Here is a 10,645-nt window from a genome sequence, read left to right as displayed (position 1 = left end):
ACCGCCGGGAAGTTAAAAAAACCAAGAAAATGCCGACCGCTCCTGTGTGCGTGCATCGTGGTGGCTGCCGAGCGTCTCCGGGCCACGTTTGTCAAGCCAAGCCCACTTCTAGAGACTGGCCAAAATTGCGGCGAGCGACCAAGAAAATGCCGAGTGCTAGCGCGCGCTCGTGTGTGCGTGCATTGTGGCGACTGCCCAGCGTCCCCAGCGCCCGTTTGTCAAGCCAATTGAAAGCATACCCAATTAGGAGATTGCAAAAGTAATCTCACAAGAATGGTGGAGTAAAGGTCGTTGCGGCAGCGAAGAAGCAAATCGGCTGCAATCGTGGACTTAAACCTTCGTGATGGTCATGAATGGTGCTTACAGCTTCGCTACCTTCAATCCTTACGCGTTCGTGTGAGCTTCTTTCATTTTTTTGTTACGGTAGAAATCGTTCCGTGATACATGCGGTATGCTCGACAAACTCCGAAGCGGCGGACTGCTGTGCAGCTAAACAAGCATAGTGCGCCCAGTACTAACAGCAGTGCGCATCGGTACTTCTATGTTTACGTGTACTTTCGTAACTTTCATTGTTTACCCCGCCATTATTACTGCTGTAAAGTGAATGTGCATTACACTTAAGCGCAAATAGCTCGTTCGGCAAGCCCTGCCTAATTTGCACTTGATTTTGCCAGCCTCGGCCAATCACACAGCTGGGGACATAACATCATAGGTTCCGTTAAGGGAAATGAGCTAGTGGGTCGCATAGCCATTTTCTTTTTACCTAATTACATATCTGAATTATTTGAGCAAAGTGTGCGTTAAAAGTATGATTCTAACGAGGCAATTTTTCGAATGAACCAAACTTGTGTTTTGTCTACAAGGCCCCTTTAAGGAGCTGAGCTTTGATGATGATGATGATGACCTTAATTCACTTTCTCAGGTCTATAGGTAGGACACGGGTGTTTCGTTCGGCCCAAGAACAGGGACTTATGCGGGGACGCGCTCGTGAGCGTATTCGTGAGCGTGCTCGTGAGCGTAATGGTGTGTGTACTTGTGAGCGGCGTGCGGACCCTGATGTTCGTCAGGCGGAAGTGGGGGCCAACATTCGGTGTTTACTACCAAGATTCGCGTGTTTTGCATTTTTCTTTAGTAAAGGGATGAATAATTGTTCCGATGCACTCATTCTGAAGTACAGTCAAGCCCGATTAGAAGGTTATTGCGCGAGCATCGACCGGCCAAGCGTGCCGGGGGCGTAGCGGTTCATCGCATAAACATGAAAATCACGATTTAGCACTCTTCTATCCCTTGTTGACTGTTCGATGCTATAACAATGGCCCCCACGACTAACTTGCCCCCCTTTCTGCTTCAAGCACAGACTTCTTTGCCTTTTGTGTACGCCGACGGTAATAAAATTGGCAGGGAAGCTGCAGTGTTTCGTCTGCTTCGTTTGAATGAGTTGCGGTCCCGCGATAACCTTCACATCGCACTCAACAAACGTGCGTATTTCCTTAAGTAATTGTGTTTTTGTTATTTTTCTGTGTCTGTAACGTCACTATACTGCTACACTCATTAATTGATTGATTGATTGATTGATTGTATGGTTCAACGCGCCGACCTTACACAGGCGATGAGGCGCGCGCCGTAGTGAAGGGCTCCGGATTAATTTTGACCACCTGGGGATCTTTAACATGCGCCAAAATCTAAAACACACGGGCGTTTTTGCTTTTCGCCGCCATCAGTAAAGCGGCCGCTGCGGCCGGGAATCGAACCCGTGTCCTTGTGCTCAGCAGCACAACGCCACAGCCACGGAGCCGACGCGGTGGGTAGTACTATTCGCCCCGAGCGCCAACACAGTCGGCCCCTGGCGGCGGCGGGACGAACCGCTCCTAGTGTGGATGGCGCTCTCGCGTCGTCTGCTTTTTCACGTTGCGTGCGGCGCAAGACGCGTGCTGCACACGACAAAACAACCAATATGTGTGCTCGTTTGGCAGTAAGCAATAAAATAGTTACCTTTGCTTGCGCATTTCCTCTAGAAACGCAATAATCAGCGGCCGTTGCGGGTTAATGCGCTGGTTTAATTCCACGAAACATTTTCGTCCTGGTAACCGCTTGAGTGTGAAACGTGTTATAAACATTGCTTCCACACATTGCACTTTTCTTATTGTTGAGTGCAGTCGTCTGCCGTTTCGGGAACGTCAATGGGTGCTTTTTGAAGGTGGCGTGGTGATTATTTAAAGGATAAAAGTTTAGTACGCAAAACGGGTAAGAAGCGACAAGACCTGTGCATACGCGGGCAAATTCCACACTCTTGTAAAATTGCGCTGTGTCCTTATAGCAAGAAGAAACAAACAAAAACATTTACACTGCACGCGACCCGTGCGCTATCGCCCATACATTACCGAACACGTATTTTACACCCGCAAGCGCCTGTGTGATCGTGTCCTTCCCGTACCTTTTCTAAAATAAATACCATTTTTGGACAGTCGTTTATACTAAGGAGGAGGAATAAACATTTATTCAACTGTATCGAGTTGCTAATTTTACGTATTATTTAAAATACGTTTCTATGGATGCGCAAGAGTATTTAGGGGGATTCTTCGGTAAAATTAAGCAGTTGTGAGTTTGCGTCGGTCATGTGGCATTTCGTGTGTCATGTTCATATTGACACGTAACAAGAATAATGACGAAATAGTCCGGGTGAGTGATGGTAATTTAATAAGGCGAACTTGTGCCTCCTAGTCACTCAGCGAAGAAGTTGCTTCCTACGGCCCACCACGCGCTAGACTGCCGTTCTCGATCGTCCAGCTCGGTCCACGTGCTCTCGCGCACCACTGCCCGGGACACTCTGCTCCTCCTCGTCGTCGTCGACAGTTCGTCGGCACGCGCTGAAGACAGGTGGCTGGAGGCGTTCCCTTCGTCGTCGTCCTCTTTAAACTTCTTGTACACGTGACATTTGCCCCCCTCCCAAGAGAGCATCGTCCCGATGCGTAGAGTCACTGTATGGTATGCTGCGTAAATGGCGGGGTCACGTAGCGCTGAGGTCACAAAAGTCGTCATCGGGAGAAATAAGGCTTCATGCGTACCACGTGGACTACTTCAGGTTGTGGCCGGCGGCGTGCTCGAGGAGAAGGGCAGGACGGAACAACTTCATAAGTCACGTCGCTTAACTTCCTTTGCACTGTATAGGGCCCGAAAAATCGCCGGAGCAGCTTTTCCGATAAGCCCCGTCGACGAACCGGCGTCTATATCCAGACTTGGTCGCCTTCTACAAACTGCACGTGTCTATGCCTGAGATTGTAACGCGCAGCGTCAAAGTGCTGTTGTTGCCGTATCCTCTGACGCGCAATCTGCCGTGCGTCTTCGGCGCGCTGGGTGAAGTCGAAGGAAGGTGCAGCGTCGTCCCTTGAATCGTGAGGGAGCATGGCGTCCAGCATGGTAGAAACCTCTCGACCGTAAAGAATCTGGAAAGGTGTCATCCGCGTCGTTTCCTGTTGTGCCGTATTATAGGCGAACGTGATGTAAGGTAGAACGACGTCCCAGGTCTTGTGCTCGGCATCCACGTACATGCTTAACATGTCGGCAATTGTTTTATTCATGCGCTCCGTAAGCCCGTTGGTTTGAGGATGGTAGGCGGTCGTTCGTCGGTGGGATGTGCCACTCAGCGTCATGATGGCGCTCACCAGCTTGGCTGTAAAGGCTGTGCCTCTGTCCGTGATAACGCAAGCAGGAGCACCATGTCGAAGCAGGATGTTTTCAACGAAAAATTGGGCTACTTCTTCTGCAGTGTCCCGCGAGACAGCCTTTGTTTCCGCATACCGGGTCAGGTAATCTGTAGCCACGATAATCCATTTGTTACCTTGCGAAGATGTTGGGAAGGGGCCAAGCAGATCCATTCCAACTTGTTCGAATGGCCTCGCAGGTATTTGAATTGGCTGGAGCAAGCCGGCAGGTCGGTTCGGGGGCATTTTGCGTCGCTGGCAATCCCTGCAGGTACGAACGTACTCCCTGACAACGCTGGACAGCCTAGGCCAGTAGTAGCTTTGTTGGATCCTTGCTAATGTTCGAGTGTAGCCCAAGTGACCGGCCGAGGGTTCGTCGTGGCAGGCTTGCAAAACGTCTTCTCGCAGGGGAGTTGGAACTACAAGCAAGATGCTTCGGCCGTTGGGGGTAAAGTTTTTCTTGTACAGTACGTTATGAATCAAGCAAAAGGAGGAAAGCCCTCTGGAGAATAGCCTAGGTGCAGTCGAAGTGTGTCCCTCCAAGAAATCAATTAGCGGCCGCAGTTCCTGGTCATTCCGCTGTTGCTTTGCAACGGTTGTCGCCTGCACCGCACACACAAATGAAACGTCGTCTTCTCCACCTGCAGGCTCAACGGGGGCTCGTGAGAGACAGTCAGCATCGCTATGCTGCTTTCCAGATTTGTATTGGATAACCATGTCGAATTCCTGCAGCCTCAGACTCCAGCGTGCGAGACGTCCACAAGGGTTTTTCAAATTTGCTAGCCAGCAGAGCGAGTGGTGATCGCTCACAACATTGAATGGCCTGCCGTATATGTATGGACGGAATTTGCTTGTGGCCCAAACAACCGCTAGACATTCTTTCTCGGTTGTTGAATAGTTCATCTCCGCACGGGACAGAGACCTACTTGCGTAAGCAACCACTCTTTCGACTCCATCCTGCAGCTGTATAAGAACGGCTCCAAGTCCGACGTTGCTTGCATCGGTGTGGATGATCGTAGGAGCCTCTTCGTCAAAGTGGGCTAGGACGGGTGGTGTCTGTAGGCGATGTCGAAGTTCGTCGAAAGCGACTTGCTCCTTGTCGGTCCACTGGAACACAACGTTATCCCGGGTAAGGTGAGTAAGTGGGGCCGCTATTCGGGAAAAGTTTGCGATAAAGCGCCTGTAGTAGGAGCAGAGTCCTAAAAACCGTCGAACAGCCCTTTTATCAACCGGCGTGGGAAACTTGGAAACAGCTGCAATTTTATCAGGATCTGGACGAACTCCATCACGGCTGACGACGTGACCTAGAAAGCGTAGTTCCTTGAATCCAAAGTGGCATTTTTCTCGCTTCAGTGTGAGTCCGGCGGAACGTATAGCCTGTAGCACTGCGGACAACCGCTTGACATGCTCGTCAAACGTCGGCGAGAATACAATCACATCATCCAGATACACCAGACATGTTTGCCATTTTAGCCCGGACAAAACAGTATCCATCATCCTTTGGAATGTTGCTGGTGCAGAGCATAGTCCGAAAGGAAGAACCTTAAATTCGTACAAACCGTCTGGCGTGATAAAGGCTGTTTTTTCGCGATCACGCTCATCCACTTCTATTTGCCAATATCCACTTTTTAGGTCCATGGATGAGAAATAACGCGCATGGCGCAACCTGTCGAGGGAGTCATCGATCCTTGGCAAAGGGTAAACGTCCTTCTTCGTTACGTGGTTCAGCTTGCGATAGTCCACGCAAAAACGGAGGCTGCCATCTTTCTTCCTGACTAACACGACAGGTGACGCCCATGGGCTCCTTGACGGTTGGATGACGTCGTCCTTAAGCATTTGTTCGATTTGGTCCCGTATCGCCTCGCGTTCTCTTGGGGATACACGGTATGGATTCTGGTGAATGGGTCTCTCAGTTTCGTCTGTTATGATGCGGTGTTTCACTAGTGCAGTTTGACGGACGCCTGATGTCGTGGAGAAGCAGTCGGCAAACTGGTTCAGCAGCTCGTAGAGAACTTGTTGCTTATCAGGTGGCAAGTCAGGATTCACGTCAACAGCGGCAGGAGACGTACAATCGCTAGACGTATCGCTCTGTAGTGCAAAGCAGGCTTGCCCGTCGTCGATTTCTTCAAAGCAGGCCACTGCAGTTCCCTTCGCGATGCGCTGACGTTCGTTAGTGAAATTCGTGAGCAACACCTGCGCGCAGCCTTCGGTAAGGTGCACCAGACCACGGGCAATGGCAATTCCTTGGTTGAGCAAAAGGCCGCTTATCTGCTCGGCTATGCCATCACCACTGTGCGGATTGTCACAGACGACTGAAACAAGCGCGCATGACCTAGGAGGCATTAGTACGTCGCTGCCACCTATGCGCAGGGGTACGTGAATTCGCTCTCTTTCACTCTCTGTGGAAGTACCGTTTGGCGAAAAAATGACTGAACGCTCACGAATGTTTATGACGGCGCCGTGCTCCCGCAGGAAGTCCATTCCCAAGATCATGTCTCTGCAGCACTGTGGGAGCACGAGGAAGGTGGCAACGAAATCACAGTTACCGATGGCAATCCTCGCGGTGCACTTTCCAATGGGCGTCATTAGATGACCTCCTGCGGAACGGATCTGGGGTCCACTCCATGGGGTCTTTACTTTCCGCAGGCGATCTGCCAGTTTTTTGCTTAGAATTGAGTAATCTGCACCGGTATCCACTAAAGCAACTATGGGGTGCCCGTCGACACATACGGAGAGGTCCGCGCTTACCTCTTCGTGGGAATTCGTCTGTGGATCGCATCGCGGCGCTGATGGAGGGACATTAGTAATTCGGCCGTCGGCAACCTTCCCTCCTGAGGTTGCTGCTTCTAGTTTCCCCGAAGGGGGCTTGCCGACCTTGGTCCTCGTGTCTCGCTGCTGCGACAGGGGGAACTGGGACGAGCCGGCGACGGAGAGCGGGACCGATAATGGTTCGGCGCGTTGGCGGGCCTATTAGCCAGGTAATCTTCGATTGCTGCTGGTCGTTCCCCGATGCGTGGACGGCGAGCGGTAGGTGAGAATCCCGGCAGCCCTATCTCGCGGTACGGGCATCGACGGATGACATGAGCTGGTTCTCCACAGTGGTAACACAGGTGGCGGTTGTCCACGGTGCGCCACACGTCGGTCTTGCGGACCTGAGGACGAAAGGTAGGCCGTGGGGGAGGCATGAAGTCGGCTAGCGGCTCCTGACGTGGCACTGCAGGGACGAATTGGCGGCGACGGAGGGCCCCTGCGTAGGTTACTTGGGGCGCTTCTACACTGTGTTCCGGGGTAACAAGTGTTTGTCGGAGTTCCTCGCGTACGATTTCGGCGATCGAAGAGGCAGAAGCGATTACCGGCTCTGGGGAACTCACTTTCAATTTCCGCAGTTCTTCCTGGACGATGGTCCGAACGAGGTCACGCAGGTCCCTCTCGTTGACAGTGGACAGCATGGCAACGTTGCTCGATGCATGGTTCGTATGCCTGTTGTATTGGCGAGACCGGTCTTGAAGGGCGCGTTCAATTGCAGTGGCTTCCTTAATGAACGCCTGCACCGTCTGAGGAGGATTTCGCACCAGTCCGGCGAAAAGTTGTTCTTTCACCCCATGCATCAGGTAGCGCAACTTTTTAGCTTCGGCCATCGCAGGATCAGCCCGCTTGAACAGGCGTGCCATATCTTCGGCGAACATGGCAACACTTTCGTTCGGTTTTTGGATGCGGGAGTCGAGCAAACGCATCGCGTGGTCACACCGGTCTGTACTCGAAAACTTCTCGAAAAGCTTTTCACGGAATTCTTCCCACGTCCGCATACTCGCCTCGTTATTTAGAAACCAGGTCTCCGCGCCGTCTTTAAGAGAGAAATAGACGTTATGCAGCTTGTTGTTGTTGTTCCACTGGTTGAATCTGGCGACACGTTCGAAGTGGTCCAACCAGTCGTCTACATCCTCGAAGGCCTCCCCGTGAAAGCAGTTGGGTTCACGAGGCTGCTGGAACGTCACCTGCGCTGCATTCGCTGACGCCATCGCTTGGGGGCCACGAGCAGAGCGTGTTCCAGACAGGGCGCTGAACTCGGGAGATAAGCCTAACAGGCGCCGGCTGGAGCGATGAACTGGTGTGTCCACGAAGGTAGGCCGCTCGGGGCTGGACAGACGAGAAGCAGGAGGGGTCTTGAACATTAGGGGCTTACCCCGCACCTCCACCAGTGACACGTAACAAGAATAATGACGAAATAGTCCGGGTGAGTGATGGTAATTTAATAAGGCGAACTTGTGCCTCCTAGTCACTCAGCGAAGAAGTTGCTTCCTACGGCCCACCACGCGCTAGACTGCCGTTCTCGATCGTCCAGCTCGGTCCACGTGCTCTCGCGCACCACTGCCCGGGACACTCTGCTCCTCCTCGTCGTCGTCGACAGTTCGTCGGCACGCGCTGAAGACAGGTGGCTGGAGGCGTTCCCTTCGTCGTCGTCCTCTTTAAACTTCTTGTACACGTGACAATATATATCATTTTCAAATCCGACATGAATCACCTAGTCCAGAAACGTGTCTCACTCAGCATAACCAAATGCCTAATATGGTCACGTCTTAACCTCTTAAGGTGGACCTAAGTTTATAGAAAGAGGAGAAAACGCGTAATATAATGCACGTTGTTGCCCACATGTGTGAGGGATGTGTGCCATGACTCGCTGTTTATTTTTAATTTTTTTCCCCACAATGCTTGCTTTCAATACAATTTTGAAAAAGGCGAGCCACAATTCCTGGACAATCCCGGACAAAAGGGGGGTTAATCAGTTTTAAAAATACGTACTGCTTTTTCACCGCTACAGAACACGACGCCTAGTGTAGTTTCGGTTGTAAGTAATACTGATAACCATAGTTTGGCTTTTCGCGTTACATGCGTTCTCTTCTCGCTGCTCTTGCAACGTTGGCAGGACTCCCCCCCCCCTTCCCGAAAAAAAAAACTAGATGCACAGAATTTCATTTCTTAACCAATCCTCAAGAATTAAATGCCAAGACAAAGGCGATATTCAGTTTACAAAACAAAGTAGTTAGCGGGAACCCGTTGCGCTGATTCGCAACGTGAAATAAAAAGGAAATGTTTTACTACATCAGCAACAGCAGAAATTCGTTTATTGCCATCTTTAGGGTTCGTAAGCGACCTTATACGCAAGAATGCAAACACATCTCGCTGTTGCAGGCACCTGTTAGATTTTAAAAGGAACGCGAATGGTCAACAGAGCAGCGGTAACAGAAAATTTGTGCTCACTGTGAGGTCCCAGAAGCTTGGTTTGCACACTGTAAACCTGCTTGTCACTGCGAAAACCTAGCTAAACACGATATGTTGATTGTACTGCGTGCGTTGACAATTCAATTTGCAAGTTCATTTGCGATGAAAGCCGTAAATAAGTGATCCGAAACCGTTATTCATCAAACCTTCCTTCAGAGTCGTTAAAATTTCATTTAAAAGACCCGTTAGAGCGGTTACATTTATATTTATGCGCTGATCAAAATTCAGTAATTTTATGTTGCCTTTTGAACACACACAAAAAATATCGTAAGCTCTTAGAAAGAATTTCGGTGCAGTTAAGTAGTGTTACCATTTCAGGGCATCCCACAAATGCAAGAATGCGTCATGCTACCAGTGAAAGCGATTGAGATTGCCGTAGTGAACTGAATTTCAGAAATCGATGCTTCCTGATTTGTTTATATTTATGCTCTTATTGAAGGCTCAAAGCCGTAGTCTGGAAAGATCGAGCTTGCTACGAGCCACAGCGTACAAGTTCATTGTCATTCTGAGATTCCCGATGAGTCGTCGCTTTTTTTGGCGTAGTAATGAAAACTGACTGCCACTTCCATGCTATACGTTGAACGTTGAGGAACCGAACTACAGCATACCACTCTTGTTTGCACCTTTCGTGTGCACATACGGCGGGAAAAAGGCACGAAGCGCGCCCACAGTGTGCATTCTTACGGGCCGCTCAGCGGAGCATCCACACTAGCAGCGCGACGCTGTCGCCACCTACATGTTGAGCTCGCGGCGAGTCGAACACCTTATTTATTGCACTGCTGTTGAGTGTTCAGCTTGTACGTTTCTAAATTTCATCCTATTTCTAGCTTTTTAGTCGAAGAGACATTGTTTCGGTAAAATTGTGGTTAATCACAATGCTGATTGCAACCAAAAAGTATAGTTCCAAAAAAGAGAAAACTCCGCAATGAGGAGAATTGCACAGTTTTGTTGATGTGGAGATGGGCAAAAAGCAATGCTTTACATACAGCAGATTTTATTTAACTGCTGTACGTAGCCAACGATAGGCGATGTCGGAAGGAAAATAAACATATCAAGGAATAACTGAACAAAATACAGTGACAGATGTGTTATCACACACTTTGTACCACAGCAAATACAATAAATGACAAAATATATGCTGAAATCCAGACCACATGTATGTCCATATGAAGCTTTTCCTGCTATTACGCCGTTTCTGCGGCCGTGTTGTTCCGCCAGCGAAACAGCACGACCGCCTCGATCGGCTCGCGGGGGTTCCCGGCGCAGCTCGGCGCGTTCGGCGCGAAATGCAGCAGAAGATATATTCGGAGCCGGGCGACGTCTGCGCGACACCCGGCTGTATATGTTTGCATATACATCATCTGGAGCGGCCGCAGTTTTATTTTTTATTTTTATTTTTTTTTTGCCATGGTTATAAACCAACTAGCCCGTCTTTATACTCTAATACGGATCAGACGTCCGCACCTGCCGGCGACTTCAGGCGGTAATTCAAGCGACTTGAACCGCACGCCAACCTGGCAAGAAAAATTTCGAGAGAGAAAGGGAGAAGGGGGGGGGGGGGGGCTGGTGTGCCTGCCCTGGCTACGCCCCTGGTCGGAGCTTGTCCAACCGCTTTAGTGCATCGCAGCCTCGGCCGAGAAAGTAGTTAACCGAAACTATTTTTT

Source organism: Haemaphysalis longicornis, unplaced genomic scaffold (genome assembly GCF_048455015.1).
Source record: "Haemaphysalis longicornis isolate Haplotype H1 unplaced genomic scaffold, Haemaphysalis longicornis Haplotype H1 scaffold_1, whole genome shotgun sequence".
Classification (NCBI taxonomy): Eukaryota; Metazoa; Arthropoda; class Arachnida; order Ixodida; family Ixodidae; genus Haemaphysalis; species Haemaphysalis longicornis.
This window is presented reverse-complemented; position numbering follows the sequence as displayed.